The sequence below is a fragment of the Anomaloglossus baeobatrachus genome, chromosome 3 (assembly GCF_048569485.1).
Source record: "Anomaloglossus baeobatrachus isolate aAnoBae1 chromosome 3, aAnoBae1.hap1, whole genome shotgun sequence".
Lineage (NCBI taxonomy): Eukaryota > Metazoa > Chordata > Amphibia > Anura > Aromobatidae > Anomaloglossus > Anomaloglossus baeobatrachus.
In genome coordinates, this window is record NC_134355.1 from 443,893,768 (window position 1) to 443,911,102 (window position 17,335).

General features: G+C 41.4%; 1 protein-coding gene and 1 long non-coding RNA gene across 4 annotated transcripts in view; one reads left to right on the forward strand and one right to left on the reverse strand.

Annotated features, from left to right (window-relative positions):
- Positions 1–17,335, reverse strand: part of BCL6 (BCL6 transcription repressor) — a 106,133-nt gene that overhangs the window by 21,314 nt on the left and 67,484 nt on the right. For all 3 annotated transcript variants that reach the window (XM_075340455.1, XM_075340459.1, XM_075340454.1), the window contains one exon: positions 13,749–13,880. The gene's annotated coding sequence lies outside the window, so the exon portion shown is untranslated. The remainder of the gene's footprint in view (positions 1–13,748; positions 13,881–17,335) is intronic.
- Positions 1–17,335, forward strand: part of LOC142296625 (uncharacterized) — a 32,971-nt gene that overhangs the window by 1,693 nt on the left and 13,943 nt on the right. The gene's annotated exons all lie outside the window — the stretch shown is intronic.

Consider the following 17,335-nt stretch of genomic DNA (forward strand, 5'->3'; position numbering starts at 1 on the left):
AATGCTTTGGAGGTAGATGTGGACCCCCTCACTTTGGACCCCTGTGCAAGAACAGTATATGGGCCAGTTTCAGTTCAGTAACTCACCATAATGCACTATTTCACCTGCTTTGGAGGCAGATGCGGACCCCCTCACTTTGGACCCCTGTGTAAGAACAATATATGGGCCCTTTTCAGTTCAGTAACTCACCATGATGCACTATTCCACCTGCTTTGGAGGTAGATGTGGACCCCCTCACTTTGGACCCCTGTGCAAGAACAGTATATGGGCCAGTTTCAGTTCAGTAACTCACCATAATGCACTATTCCACCTGCTTTGGAGGTAGATGTGGACCCCCTCACTTTGGACCCCTGTGTAAGAACAATATATGGGCCCTTTTCAGTTCAGTAACTCACCATGATGCACTATTCCAAATGCTTTGGAGGCAGATGTGGACCCCCTCACTTTGGACCCCTGTGTAAGAACAATATATGGGCCCTTTTCAGTTCTGTAACTCACCATGATGCACTATTCCACCTGCTTTGGAGGCAGATGCGGACCCCCTCACTTTGGACCCCTGTGTAAGAACAATATATGGGCCCTTTTCAGTTCTGTAACTCACCATGATGCAGTATTCCACCTGCTTTGGAGGTAGATGCGGACCCCCTCACCTCTCAGTTGTACCAATAATATGTCCGCCCCTAGTGCAATATAGCAATAAGTTGTGCCCCAAAGACAAGTCACCCTGGCTACATGTGACAAACTCGGCTGTGCTACATGTCTAAGGCTGGTTTCACACTATGTCTTTTTAACATCCGCTGAAAACGTTTTTTTAGCGGCAGTACGGATCCTGCTTTTACAGCAAATAACGTATGCAAACGCATATGTTATTTTGCAGGATCCTGCACTGGATGTTTAGGGGCGGGCACTGGAGTCATGTGATCGGGAGTGAGGGGAACTAGACTGGGAGGAGGCTTCTGACAGCTGCAGACGCTGGTAACCAAGGTAAACATCGGCCTTGGATACCCGATATTTATCTTGGTTACGAGTGTCTGCAGCTGCTAGGAGCAGGGCTGTCTGCACACGTAACCAACGTAAACATCGGGTAACTAAGAGAAGTGGTTACGCGATATTTACCTTGGTTACGAGTGTCCGCAGCTCTCAGGTGGGAGAGAGAGGGAGGGAGGGAGGAAGGGGGAAAGACAGATAGAGAGAGAGGGTGAGGGAGGGAGGAGGGGAGGGAGGAGGAGAGAGAGACAGATCACGCGAGACTGGTTCTGGGCATGCTCAGTACTTTCTGGGCATGCTCAGTACAAAAGCAGGATCCTGTCTATCAGCATGCCAGCGTTCACCTGCGTTTGCGTGCGTTATAGTCAGGATCCAGCAATTTGCAGTATTTGGACGGAGCTCAAAAACGCTACAAGTAGCGTTTTTGAAACATGTTAAAAAACTGCAAGTCACTGGATCCTCACTATAACGCAGGCAAACGCAGGTGAACGGATGTTAACGCGAGTCCATTGCAAATGCATTGAAATGAAAACGCATTTGCACTGGATCCGCTTGTCCGCTAAAATAACGTTAAGGACGGATGTTAAAAAGACGTAGTGTGAAACTAGCCTTAGCCAGTTGAAAAATTATTGATCATTGATTCCTCTCACTGAGAACAATTAATAATACATATATAAAATATACTGAGGAAAGCAGGCTCAGGTCCCCCCAGGAAGTGGACGCCTGTCTGACAGTCCATATTCTGATGCTGGATTCCAATCCTTGTGGTTTCTGCACTGATCTCATCTGAAATGTGAAATGTTCCTTCCCATGTTCTTCTGAGTAGCTCTGATTGTGGTCAGGGTATGACAGGCACAGCAGCCAGAGTCTTATTCCTCACCTGGGCCCTGACAGAGGTGACTGAAGGAGTGTGCTCACATGCAGCAGTTCCCTGGCTACCATCCTATGGTAGTGTTCCATAGGACAATGCTATATGTTAATGCCAATAATGCACTGCAGAGTCCAGCTACAAACACTTGTCTGCTGCGCACAGCTCACGAGGGCAGTGTGGCCGCAGATTGCTGCTATTGTGTATCGCTAAGCCTCTGTTTACACTCAGGTATGCAGAGCTGGTTTGTTGATGTTTTTTTTCTTTTTGGCCTATCTCCTTTTTTTCCGGTGACCTACTTTTTAACAACCGGGCACTATGGGCCCAAGTTGTTAATGGACTGAAATCCAGTGGGTGTTTCGGCATCCTGCACGTCGGGATATTTCTTCTGCAGCTGAAAAAAAAAGAGCTAGCTAAGTGTCGGAATATTTAACCTTGTCTACCCCAGGTGACCCAATTTATCTAAACCTTGCAGAAGATATGTAAACTATGAAGTGACAAGGAAGATCCACCCTGTTCTAACTATTGAGCGTATTAACACCAACCTGTCAATTATGTGCAGTGTTATGCAATGCTGCATGGCTCTTATTGTTATGGGCCTGACGTGTGCACAGTGATTATTATGCAATGCGTATGGGCATGGGCAGACGCAATCAAGGCCGTATATATGCGCCTAATGGTGATGGAGGAGTATTTGGGCCGGTGGCAGTGGAGCTATATGACAGCTCTTTGTGAAGGCACAAGCCTCAGCCTCTGGCTTCGTGCCATCAGTCCTATTGCAGCAGATCCTGTACCCAAGTACAATATAATGGACAAGTACTGGTACTTTTCCATTGAGAATAACTGCTCCATGCATGAAGACGCTTTTGCATTACATTCCAGTCATGGGTGCATTCCCATGGGTCCCGAGCCATAATAAAGTCTCCGGCCAAAATCTGCCTTTACTGCTTTCAATCCACACTTACGAAATACCAGATTGTTAGTCCTGGTTAATCAATAACAAAGGCCTCTTGCACATAAGTCACCATACAAGGGGCAAAGTCTGGAGGGTAGACCATTTATTTAGCTGTCGAACTACAGTGCAAGGCCCCATTCATTCACAAAGTTTAGGAGATGCAGTTTCTTTGCAAAGCATTGTAGAAAAGGGAAAGTGGGTATGACAATGTGCACTTCTAGAATGTCACTTTCAGCTTCACATTATGTGGTCTGAGAGTTATACCAGCTGCATAGACAGTAGAGGATGCAATGTACAGGAGCTCGATGCACAATGTTCTCAGGATTCGTCTTTGTTTTATCATCACAATATTATTATTTCTTTTATTTTAAAAGATATATTCAAATTGTTAGTATTACATCGTATTACATCACTTGTGATGTCACGTGGAAGACATTCATCTCTGCTATGTGTAGCACAGTGCACTCTCCCAATTAATAAGTAATAACTAATCCTATTCTCGTTTGTTATACACGCATAATAGTTGTTAATGTTTCCTTAAACTATAGCAATATTGTGAATTGCAGCTTTAAGTGCCGATATAGCAGAGCCGAGCTTCTCCGTTAACTACGTGGGGCTGCAATTTTGTGTCCTTCATGATAGCTGTTAACGTTACTTATAGTAGTGACGTGACGGTGCCTTGAATATCAATAAACATATTATTTGCAACACCTGTATATAGATACTATAGGTTAAAAGGCTCATATGCTACTGGATATCTTACTGTTATATTCACTGTTGGAAGAAAGGGGCAAAAACTAAGTGTAATTGTAACGTGGATCCCATCACTATAAGCATTATATATACAGTATGTCTATATATATATATATATATATATATATAGACATACTGTATATACAATATATATATATATATATATATATATATATATATATATATATATACATATATATATATACATATATATAGACCTATAACATTACTCTCTGGTTTACAACTGAGATGCACATTCAGCCGTAGCCTTATTATTATTATTATTATTGAAAATAGACTGTCAATGAATCCAAATACAATGTCATTCCATGACAAATACAGTTTAACGTGTCTTTTTCATGAGAACTCTGGAGCATATTAATAATGTTTGCAAGCTGGCGAATGTTACTTAGAAGAAAGCGGTAGAATGACTTATTTATCATATTAGAGAGCTGCAGCAACTAAAGGGTTAGAGGACAAGCAGCGTTAACCCCTAACATCGTTCCTTATATTTGTGCGTTCTGCGGACTTAACAGAGACCTTTAGACTAAAATAAGAAGGATCCATCATACATATATAATTAAATTGTAACAAGGATCGTATCCACAATCAGCATCCAAGCTTTAGCGATAATCCTTTTTTGGCCACTTTTTATGAACTGACACAGTTTCATGTTATAAGAAAAAAAAAAAGCAGAATCAATTTAAATCTACAATATAAAAATCGTAGTGTCCTGCTGGATCAGTGGTTAAGAGTCATACTCCAGCATTTTACAGCTCGCTCTATCCGTGTTTGTGTATTTCTGGCCACATTGTGACACTGATAATCATCAGGCTTCCTGGGAAATTATGTGTGCACGTGTCTGGATCTTGGTTCTTATACTGTTAATAAATTCCTTCCCTGATCAGAGCAGCAGTATAGAAGTCAGAACTCCCTGTACATATGTCTGGTCAAGGTTGAAGAAAACTGAACTGAGATGTTATTTAATTGATCATTAGTACAAGTAGTAAATGATTGACCGCTTACTTTGTTATATCAGTCCTATGGTCATTTATGCGAGCAGAAGAATAAACTATTTTCTCTTGTAAACAAATGCCCCGTGCTATGATTAAGATTTCAATATCTAGTTCTAATTTAAGAAGTAAATAGCACATAAGAAAGATCCAAGTGGTTGATTGAATTTGCATTTTTACTCCCCCCCCAAGATTGGAAATGAAGATGTTTGGTAATTGATCCTGTCTTGATCCATGTAAACTTAAGTCCGCTTGCTCCTGATGTATCCGCCATATCAGCTGGCAGCCATTCCTGGCATGTACTACACTTTCAGTAAAAGAATACCTTCCAATGTTATTCCTGCTGTCCGCACTCTCCAGCCTCTCCTTGGCAATTGGTTGAGGTTTTACATCCTGGAGCGCACAGTTTATTAGAAAATACTCCAGACCTAATCTGTATAATATTTTAATGTTTCCATACTGTATTTTCTTTCCTTCTTTCTCAATGCCACACATTAAAGGCTTTTTCCTTAGGATCTCAGCATCAGATCGATGTGGTTCCGACACCTGGCACTTCCATAGATCATCTATTTGCTGCCCTAGAGATGGCCCAATGTACAAGGTGTTGGCACAGGCATAACAGCACAGCTCCGTACACTGTGCAGTAACCATCCTCTGACACTGCAGCTAAGCCCCTATTCACATGATTGAACTGCGGCCATATAGTGCTTGCATCCAACCATCTCGGGAACAACAAACACCTGATGGGTTGATATTTGACCCCAGTATCGTATAATAGAATAATTAATATTCCAATTCTGAAAAACCTCTTTAAGTTTCTAAAGTTGTTTCTACCATGGCACGGTGGCTCAGTGGTTAGCACTGCAGTCTTGCAGCGCTGGGGTCCTGGGTTTGAATCCCACCAAGGACAACATCTGCAAGGAGTTTGTATGTTCTCCCCGTGTTTGTGTGGGTTTCCTCCGGGTTCTCCGGTTTCCTCCCACACTCCGAAAAACATACAGATAGGGAATTTAGATTGTGAACCCCAATGGGGACAGTGTTCCTGATGTATGTAAAGCGCTGCGGAATATGTTAGCGCTACATAAAAATAAAGATTTTTAAAGATTTTACCATGTCAACCATTTTCAGACCCTTGATGATTACTAATACATTTTTGTATAGAAAGTCTACAGAATTTCAGATAATAGCTACAACTCTCTATATTAGAGTTAAAATCTTCCCCCTTCTTTGAAATGCAATATGTCTATATAAATACTACTATACTATTTCATAGCAATCGTGAAAATGTTGTGAATATTAGGTTCTGGTTAAATCTATATGACATTAGTGGTATGTCATGCCTGGATACAAATGGTGTTTAATGGACCCCTTTGACTTATAATGGGATTGTCAGGTTCCATTAGTGCACTTTTTTCTGTAAAATGTGATGGATTCTGTGATGGAGACTTCTCTGATGCAGATGTCTTCAGTAACCGCCTGTAATAAATTAACATTCCAGTGATAAGAAATATATGCTTGAAAAAGAAGCATAGTGAATACACACTGACCTCAATCGATGGCCTCGCTTTTGTAATATGTTCTGGTGTTGGGTTGCCAACTTTCTATAAATTCCAGAACATCTCTTAAGGGGAACCTGCCACCTCAGAAAATATTGTTCACCTGCAGATATAGAGCTAAACAGCAGCTAGAGAGTTACAATGCTCCAAAGCCGCCTAAACATATGGCAAGTGGGAGAAAATAAACTGATTTCCGCCCAGGACCCGCCGGCTTTCAGTCATGGGGCAGGTACGGAACAGCTTAAGTCACTGCTCAGAGTACTAGTCAGTATACTGTGAGCCACATCTATAAATATGGTCCGGCACTGTAATTGATAGTCGCTCTGCTCTGATGCGCTGCAGAGCTGGCTGTCAATCAAAGTGTCGGGGCTTACAGCCACTACAAATAGTGTAGAAAGCGGCGCTGTGAGCAGGGACTAAAGCCAACCCCAACGGCTGAGGTCCCGGGAGGAAGGAATTTAATTTTCCCACCTCTCAGTAAAACGACCAGGAGCATTCTAACACTTTTTACCATTGGATTAATCCTATATCTGCAGATAAATAACGTTTTCCGGGGTGACCACTTTTCTTTAAAAACATTTTTTTCCAGTATCCATGAAAAAACATTGCAGCATCCATGATTTTTCTGAAGCAGGAGGAGTTTGTAGAGATTACTCTGATGGCAATTACCATCATTTTACAGGCCCCAGTAAATATACTGTGTTTATATCTGCCATTAACAGCTATTACTAGGTATGCACTATCAGTTTAGGCATTCATAGTTTTCCAGTGTGTTCCCAATAAAGTTGCCTGGCAGATTATTATTATTATTATTATTATTATTATTATTATTATTATTATTATTATTATTATTATATTAGGGTTTCATGCAAGTAAATGTAGTGAGTTACTATATGAGTCTCATTTTGGCATCATGCTACAGTCCTGGCCAAAAGTATTGGCACCCCTGCAATTCTGTCAGAGAATACTCAGTTTCTTCCTGAAAATGATTGCAACCACAAATTCTTTGATATTAATATCTTCATTTCTTTTGCTTGCAATGAAAAAACACAAAAGAGAATGAAACAAAAATCAAATCATTGATCATTTCACACAAAATTCCAAAAATGGGCAAGACAAAAGTATTGGCACCTTTAGCCAAAATAACTGCAAACAACCGCTTCCGGTAACCATCAATGAGTTTCTTACAATGCTCTGCTGGAATTTTAGACCATTCTTCTTTGGCAAACTGCTCCAGGTCCCTGAAATTTGAAGGGTGCCTTCTCCAAACTGCCATTTTGAGATCTCTCCACAGGTGTTCTATGGGATTCAGGTCTGGACTCATTGCTGGCCACTTTAGTAGTCCCCAGTGCTTTCTATCAAACCATTTTCTAGTGCTTTTTGAAGTGTGTTTTGGGTCATTGTCCTGCTGGAAGACCCATGACCTCTGAGGGAGACCCAGCTTTCTCACACTGGGCCCTACATTATGCTGCAAAATTTGTTGGTAGTCTTCAGACTTCATAATGCCATGCACACAGTCAAGCAGTCCAGTGCCAGAGGCAGCAAAGCAACCCCAAAACGTCGGGGAACCTCCACCATGTTTGACTGTAGGGACCGTGTTCTTTTCTTTGAATGCCTTTTTTTTTCCTGTAAACTCTATGTTGATGGCTTTTCCCAAAAAGCTTTACTTTTGTTTTATCTGACCAGAGAACATTCTTCCAAAATGTTTTAGGTTTTCTCAGGTAAGTTTTGGCAAACTCCAGCCTGGCTTTTTTATGTCTCGGTGTAAGAAGTGGGGTCTTCCTGGGTATCCTACCATACAGTCCCTTTTCGTTCAGACGCCGACGGATAGTACGGGTTGACACTGTTGTACCCTCGGACTGCAGGGCAGCTTGAACTTGTTTGGATGTTAGTCGAGGTTCTTTATCCACCATCCGCACAATCTTGCGTTGAAATCCCTCGTCAATTTTTCTTTTCCTTCCACATCTAGGGAGGTTAGCCACAGTGCCATGGGCTTTAAACTTCTTGATGACACTGTGCACCGTAGACACAGGAACTTTCAGGTCTTTGGAGATGGACTTGTAGCCTTGAGATTGCTCATGCTTCCTCACAATTTGGATTCTCAAGTCCTCAGACAGTTCTTTGGTCTTCTTTCTTTTCTCCATGCTCAATGTGGTACACACAAGGAAACAGGACAGAGGTTGAGTCAACTTTAATCCATGTCAACTGGCTGCAAGTGTGATTTAGTTATTGCCAACACCTGTTAGATGCCACAGGTAAGTTACAGGTGCTGTTAATTACACAAATTAGAGAAGCATCACATGATTTTTCAAACAGTGCCAATACTTTTGTCCAACCCCTTTTTATGTTTGGTGTGGAATTATATCCAATTTGGCTTTATGACAATTTTTTTTTTTTTTTCATTGAAGACAAATTAAATAAAGATAATAATACCAAAGAATTTGTAATTGCAATCATTTTCAAGAAGAAACTGAGTATTATCTGACACAATTGCAGGGGTGCCAATACTTTTGGCAAGCACTGTACCTATGTTGACCATCTCATCTGGACAATACCAGTAGCCTCTACAACTTGTAGTCAATATGAATTGAAACGAACAAGGATCACAAGTAGATCGCATAGTGGTAAAAGCAACAACTCATTAATCATAATAACCAAGGCAATAAGAGTCTTTAAATTTGCTGAAAGCAGAGGAAATACCCAGACAAGCAATAATTGAAATATTTAGAACATTTATTGAAATAATGCGCTATAGGGTATAGCAGAATAACACAATATAGTATAGGACAAGGAGAAGGAGTACTGAAGGGGAAAGAACCCCACGTGTCCTGGAGAGATGGAGAGAAAAAGAGTTTTTTAACTTGAAAAGGTGAACATAAAGAACCTATAGGTCAAGTGCCCAGGGTACAGAAGAGAGCTGCATCAGAAACAGTCAAAAGGCTCACACGGAGTACAATGTACTTCCATATGCAGCATAAAGATGAAGGCAGTGCAACTTACCGAGGCCAGTCCTTCTCCTTGTCCTATACTATATTGTGTTATTCTGTTATAATACCCTATGGCGCATTATTTCAATAAATGTTCTAAATATTTCAATTATTGCTTGTCTGGGTATTTCCTCTGCTTTCAGCAAATTTAAAGACTCTTATTGCTGTAGTCAATATAAGTCCGTTTGTTTTTGTAGTAGCCAATCAGTAAGATTTTTCATAAACATCTATAAGCAAACAAAATTTAGTTGTTTGCAAAAACATTGACTGCGGGACACCCCTGGATAATGTAATCATTGATTGTTAAATTGATAGCATATTTGTGAGATATTCTTTTCCCATTTTGTGTTTTTTTTATTGCTATTTTTCATTTCGCTGTTAAATGTAAATGTGGGAAACTGTCAGTAAGCCACTGCTGATCAAGCTCTTTGGTTAAGTTTCCACGATGAGTATTTGGTGGATTCTTGACCCTTTTTTTAAAAAAAAAAAAAAAAAGCGGCAAATTACAATTGAAGCAAATGGAATGGAATTGAAGTGACTGGGATATGTAGAAATTTTATGTCCCCTTGCTTTTTTTACGCAGCATAAATGTTTTTGAAATCCCCAATATGTTATTTTCTAATTCAAATACTTATGAGTTTGATTTTTGGATTTTCCCCATAGAGCTGAATGAGAAAACGAAAATCTGAATGTAAAAAACATATAGTGAAAACACACTAAAAGTGATGTAATCTTCACATGACTTTATCAATAAAATTTTATCCAAGCCAAGCAATGAGGATGTATCCAAAACAAAGCAGTTTTAGTTAAAACATGACATATTAAAAAGAGACAAAAGGCGCAGCAGAACAAATGTGATGTGCACACACGCAATAAAGGGATCAAGCAGAGGCGTACCGATAGAGGTTGCAGGGGTCGCAACCGGGCCCAACAGGGTTAGGGGCCCAGTCCCCGTCCTGCAGAGAAGCAGCCAGCTCTTCTCTGTAAGAGAGGAGCTACGCTGTTCAGTGGCAGACCCCGCTGCCGCTATGGGGCCCGTGAGTCAGGGGGCCCAGTGCCAGCAGCAGCATCGGGCCCACCTTGCCTGCAGGCCCTCGCCTGTCGTTGCACAAAGTAATGATGAAGGATAGAGAGGAGCGCTCTGCTCTATCCTTCATCATTCTCCCCCTGTTTCTGCGCTCGACGTCTCAGTGCAGCAGAGCGAGGTACACTAACCGGAGCAAATGAGTAGAGGTGACTTGTATTTTTTTAATCAGTGATTGCACGGTGGCCAGAGGTCTATGGGGGTGCATTAAACGGTATGGAGCTGCATAATACAATATGAAAGACACCTTATATATGGATTATGGGTCTGCATTATAATACATGAAGGTTTATGGGGTGCATTCAATGGTATGAGGGCTGCATAATATGAAGGACCATGGGACTGCATTATAAACCATGGAGGGCTATGGGGCTGTATTAAAAGGTATGGGGGCTGCATAATATAATATGGAGGCCTATGGGTCTGCATTAAATGGTATGGGGGCTACATAATATAATATGGAGGACTATGTGGCTGCATTATAATATATGGAGGACTATGGGGTGCAGTATAATATATGGAGGGCTATGGGGTGAATTATAATACATAGAGAACTATGTGGCTGCATTATAATAACTGTAGGACTGTAGGGGTGCATTATACTACATGGTGAACTATGGGGGGTGCATTCTAATATATGAAGGGTTATGTGGGACCAATCCCCCCCCACATCCCGTCCGGATCACTCTCCACATTTGACCCAGTCACAGAGGAAGAAGTCTCCAGGCTCCTCTCCTCTTCTTATTCTACCATTTGCCCTACTAATCTCTTTCCCTCACATCTACTTCAGTACTTCTCTCTAGTCATCACTACTCACCTAACTAAAATTTTCAATCTCTCTCTTCTGGTAATCTTCCCCACCTCCCTTAAACACTCTATCATTACTCCGTTATTTAAAAAACCTACTCTTGACCCATCTTGCGCAAACAACTACAGAGCAGTCTCCCCTTCATTTCCAAACTATTGGAGCGCCTGGTCTATTCCCGCCTCACTTGCTACCTCTCCTCTCTCTCTCTCCTTTACAGTCTGGCTTCCGCCCCCTACACTCAGCAGAAACTGCCCTCGTCACAGTGACCACTGACCTACTGACAGCAAAACAAAATGGTGATGGTGTTATTCTTCTTAACCTCTCTGCAGCCTTCATCACTGTTGACCACCATCTCCTTCTCTCTATGCTCCATTCAATCGGCCTAAAGGACACTGTGCTCTCCTGGTTCTCTTCTTATCTTTTTATCATTCAGCGTATCATTTGCTGGCTCCACATCTTCTCCTCTTCCTCTCACAGTTGGGATCCCTCAAGGTTCAGTCCTCGGCCCTCTTCTTTTCTCCCAATACACTGCCCCAATTAGACAGACCATCAGTCAATTTGGCTTTCAGTACCATCTTTATGCTGATGACACACAACTATACACTTCATCCCGTGACCTCACCCCCGCTGTACTACAGAACACCAGTGACTGTCTGACTGCAGTTTGCAGCATCATGTCTGCTCTCTATCTAAAACTTAACCTTTCCAAAACTGAACTACTTCTATTCCCTCCATCTTCTAACCTCCCTAAACCCAACATCTCCCTCTCTGTGTGTGGCACCATGATAACTCCTAGGCAGCAGGCTCGCTGTCTGGGTGTTATACTTGACACTGATCTGTCCTTCACCTCTTATATGCAATCTCTTGCCCACTACTGACATTTGCACCTCAAGAACATCTCTAGAATCTGCCCCTTTCTCACAGTGGAAACAACAAGAACCCTCACCGTGGCCCTGATACACTCCTGCCTCGACTACTGTAACTCTCTATTAATTGGTCTCCTCCTAGCTAGACTCTCTCCTCTACAGTCCATCCTTAATGCAGCAGCCAGAGTCACCTACCTGGCTAACCGCTACTCGGATGCCTCCTCTCTGTGCCAGTCATTGCACTGGCTGCCCATATATCACAGGATCCATTTCAAACTGCTTGTTCTCACCCACAAAGCTCTCCACAGTGTGACACCCCCCTACATCTCCACCCTCCTCTCTTTCTATCACCCTACCCGTTCCCTACGCTCTGCAAATGACATTCGACTAACATCCATACTAATCCGAACCTCCCACTCCCGGATCCAGGACTTCTCCCGAGCTACACCAATCCTCTGGAACGCTCTACCCCAAGAAGCTAGGACAAATCACAACTTACTCAGCTTCAGACAATCCCTAAAAACGCATCTTTTTAGGGTGACCTATCACACTCCCTAGCCGAACTAAATTCACATAGTCCCGCCACGCCTTCTCAGAACATAACCCCACGTCAAACTCCAGGGCACCCAAATGCATCTCATGTTTCTGGTCAACTGGTCCAGGCAGCCATTATCTATCCCCCATTTCCTTGAGATGGCTGTATTGTCATTGTACATAAACACTTGTACCTTCTCCCCCCCTCATCTCATTGTAGATTGTAAACTCTCACGAGCAAGGTTGTCTCTTTTTTTCCATACTTTAATTATTGTATGTTCTATAACTGTTATTTGTTTGTATATGAACCTCCTGAATTGCGGAATATGTTGGCGGTATAGAAATAAAGAATTATTATTATTATTATTATTATACTATATGGAAGGCTATATGGGGCCATTATAGTATTTGGAGAGATATATATGAGGGGGGACAAAGATAAAAGCATGGGATGGGAAAGTTTTGAGCTGAGGGAAAGCAGCTCTTTCCCTCAGCACCCAGCTTACCCATGCTCTGCTATACAGCTTTCCCTCAGAACCCAGCTTTCCCATGCTCTGATATCATGGGAAAGCTGCATGTCGAGGGAAAGATGTATATCAGAGCATGGGAAAGCTGCATGCTGAGGGAAAGATATATAGCAGAGCCTGGGGAAGGTGCGTACTGAGGACAAGATGGATATCAGAACATATGAAAGCTGGGTGCTGATTAAAATAGGGATCTCAGATCATGGGAAACATGTGTGCTGAGGGAATGAGCCAAGTGTCAGTGACACTATCCCGTGCCCCAAGTCAGCATGATTATCCCATACCCCAAGTATCGTCATCATTATCCTGTACCCTGAGTGTCGGTGTACGGTGGGGGGGGCCCAAGTCCAAGGTTTCCACCACAGCCCATCAAACTCTAGTTATGCCACTTGGATCAAGCAGCAGCTAGCCTGATTATTGTTAGTTTTCATGTAGATACAGCCCAAAACATTTGATTCTTTAAAATGACTTATGTCATAAGTAACAAAATTAGTAATATCAGGCTGACGATTCTTGTCTACTAGATAGAGATCCCTTTCAGCAGTCATTTTAATATAATGACAGGCAAGATTACACATAAATGTAACACTTATACAGTACTGTGCAAAAGTTTTATAAAGGTGAGAAATAAATGCAGCAAAATAAGAATGCTTTAAAAAATTAGAAGTGTTAGTTTATTTTTATCAATTAACAAAATGCAAAGTGAATGCAAAGTGAATAAACGAAACAGCATCCATTCTTCTAGGTACATTTGCACACAGTTTTTGAAGGAACTCGACAGACAGGCTGTTCCAAACATCTTGGAGAACTAACCTCAGATCTTCTGTAGATGTTGGCTTGTACAGATCCTTCTGTCACTTCATGTAATCCAAAAAACCAATGGATACGGCACCACCATTAAATATATAAGGTAATGGAAGCGTGCTCCAACCCATAAAGGGAAGACTAGAAAACAAAACACATGGGAAAATGTGAGCACAGCTAAACCAATCATGTACTGGAAAATCCAGAATAATGGAATGAAGCAAGAGAAACCCCTTGTTGTATGCAAAAGTGTGAAAGGTTTATTAACAACACAGAAAAATATTAAGAACACTTAAAAATGGGAAAGACCAAAGAAGTGATCCACCCATGAGCAAAGTGGCACATCAACACTAAAACCTCACAAAATAATGCAGATGGAACAAATCACATACGCTCAAAAATACAGTACCAAAGGGCATTATACAAAAATACATAGTCACCAAATATAGGACTATCATGGGTATGGTACAGAAAAAAGAGAGCCAATACAGTGCCAGACAAATAGTGAGCAATGAAGGAGGTAGTGTGGGTGTGCCTGTCCCACGCACATTATGGCACCATGTGTGGCTTCATGGAGGAATGACCAGAACCTGGGTATATAATATATATATATATATATATATATATATATATATATAAAAGGACCATTAATAATTTCCGATCGGAATGTAGAATACGCCGCTCACCAAATGAACAGAGAGGGTAGAATCCTCTGTAACCTACATGTAAGCCAGAACAAAGCTTACTTCATGTAATCCCAGATAGACTCAATGATGTTGAAACCAAGGCTCTGTGGAAGCCATATTATCACTTCCAGGACTCCTTGTTCTTCTTTGCACTGAAAAATGTTATTAATGGAATTGGCTGTTGTTTGAGGTCATTGTCCTGCTGCAAAATAAATTTGAGACCAATGACATACCTCCTTGCATGATGGCTATATATCTCAGCATTGAGGACACCATTAATCCTGATTAACTCCTTAACTCCATTTGCTGAAATGGAGCCCCAAACTTCCCAAGAACCTCCACAATGCTTTAATGTTGCCTACAGACATTAATTGTTCTGTTCTCCAACCTTTTGTTACATCCAAATATTTCCCATTGTGACTCATCAATTCGGAGCTTCTGCTAGCATTTTTCTACACCCTAGCTTCTGTATTTTCAACCATAGTAGAGTCGCTTGACGTCTTCATGTTGAAGAAATGTCTTTTTCTCCATAATGTTTTCTTGAAGGGCACTTCTGGACAAACTTTTCTGAACAGTAGATAGCTGTAGCTGTGTCTCACTGGTTACTCCCAGTTACTGCCAATACATTTTTCAATTTCGAAGTGAGGAAAGCATGATGTGGCTTTCATCTGCTGCACCAAGTTTCCTTGATTGACAATTGCATCTACGATCCTCAACATTGGCGATCTTGGTGGTACATAAAAAGAGCTTGGATAGCACATCTTGAAATCTCAGTCTGATTTCAAATTTTTGCCCGTGAGAGACCTTGTTGATACAGTATAACCAGTACTACCCTATGTCTTATTGCGTGGAGCATGAACTTCAGCATGAAAGAAGAACATGGAATCCTGGAAATGATATCCTCCACCCCACAGATCACTGATTTCAATAGCATCGAGTATATCTGGAATTGTATGAATCGATACAAGGACTTAATCATGGAAGAACTGTGGTTACTTCTCCAAGACGTTTGGAGCAAACTCCCTGCTGAGTTCCTTTGAAATCTGTCAGCAAGTGTACCTTGAATATTTGAGGCAAAGGGTGATTACATCAAATAGTAAGTTTGAGTTAGACTTCTCTTTTTTCATTCATTTTGTGTTTTGTTACTCGATAAAAAATAAACTATTAACACTTCTATTTTTGAAAACATTCTTTTGTAGCATTCTTTTCTACACATGTCTAAAACTTGCACAGTACTGTATATAGTAAAACAGGATTCACAATTTACAATACCTGATGGTTACAACTCATCTTTCCTAAACAACTATCTCTGCACATTTCACACACCATACCTAACTATCTATCCTATGGAAGTCAATTAGTCAGATCCTATCATTTGCCGCTAAGGCCGGTTAGACACATCCGGCATTTTGCTGGATTGCTGGATCCGTCACACTCCAGTAAAGTGTAATACAGTACAATGGCATTGTGACACCTCCAGTCACATGCTCCAATCACATGACAGCATGTGACCGGAGCTTGCCGCGATGCCATTGTACAGTATTAACACTGTACTGGAGTGTGACGGATCCGGCAATCTGGCGAAATGCCAGATGTGTGAAACTAGCCTTAGGCTACAATCTCATGATCAGCGTTTGTTGAATTTTTGGCGCAGCTAAATTTCAGCATCAATTCCACTCACACAGTTCACTTACGTCTTTCCTTGCGGTTTTGTGTGCATTTTTTATGCGTGTTTTTTATGCGTTTTTGACGCATGTGATTTTGTCTCAATAAGCTTGGTTGAACCACAGACAGTAAATTAAACAGGAAGTTGCCCAAAGCAAAGAAACAAGTTTATTATGCAGATTATAGTAATATAAAATCATGCATAATTATAACCTTCACCATCTCATGAGAAACTCTATAACTGCACACATCCCAATACACACAAACACACATATACAGACAAAAAATAAAGATATAGCTAGGGTGATGATAGAAGTATATTAGATATAATGGATAGAGAGATAGATATCCAGCAGCTATATAATGTCACAATCCCCTACATGTTATACATTTGCACCCTTTAGTGCCTAAAATGTTTTTAGCCATGTACAACCTAGTAAAGAAATAAATAAATGATGTGACGTCCCCCTATTCTTGATAACCAACAAAGATAAAGAAGACAGCTCGGAACTATCAGGCTAGTAAGCTCCATGGTTATTGGGTCCTTCCCAGCCTAAAAATTCCAGCCCGCAGCCTCCCCATACGTTGTGCATCACATTAGATGAACCAAATCTAGCGCTTCGCACCAATTTCCCTGGTGCGGCGGCAAGCGGGATACTAGTAGTTGGGGTTTATGTCAGCATGTTTGTAATGGAGAAGCATTTATCAGATACCTCCATTACTAACCCAGTAAGTGAAAAGACAAAAAAAACACACACGAATAGTTTATTTGAAAAAAATACTCCCACACACTTTCCCTGGTTCCCCATTTCATTTAAAAAGAAAAAAGTCAAGCAGGTCCGCCGTACTCTAGGGATTCCAAAGTAGTCCACATATGGAAACTTGAAAGACAGAAAAAGAGAGAAACAAAAACAAGAGACTGTCCCTTGTTCACCAATTTATTAGAAACAAAGTTCCCAGGTCCGAAGTTGTCCAGCAATTCCTTCTCTGTTCCTTGAATGCGAAGATCAAAGGCTGTCCAGCATTAGTACAAGTCTCCATAGGCTTTTAGCAGCAGCCAGTCCCAGCTCATGGAAGACCCGGAACTCTGATGAGCGGTGATCATCAGTGTCGCCAGGTCTCCCAGAGTACAGCGTGAGGCGGGACTGGCTGCTGCTTAAAGCCTATGGAGCCTTGTTCTGATGCTGGACAGCCTTTGATATTTGTAATAGAGGAACATAGTGATAACCGCTGGACTACATCGCA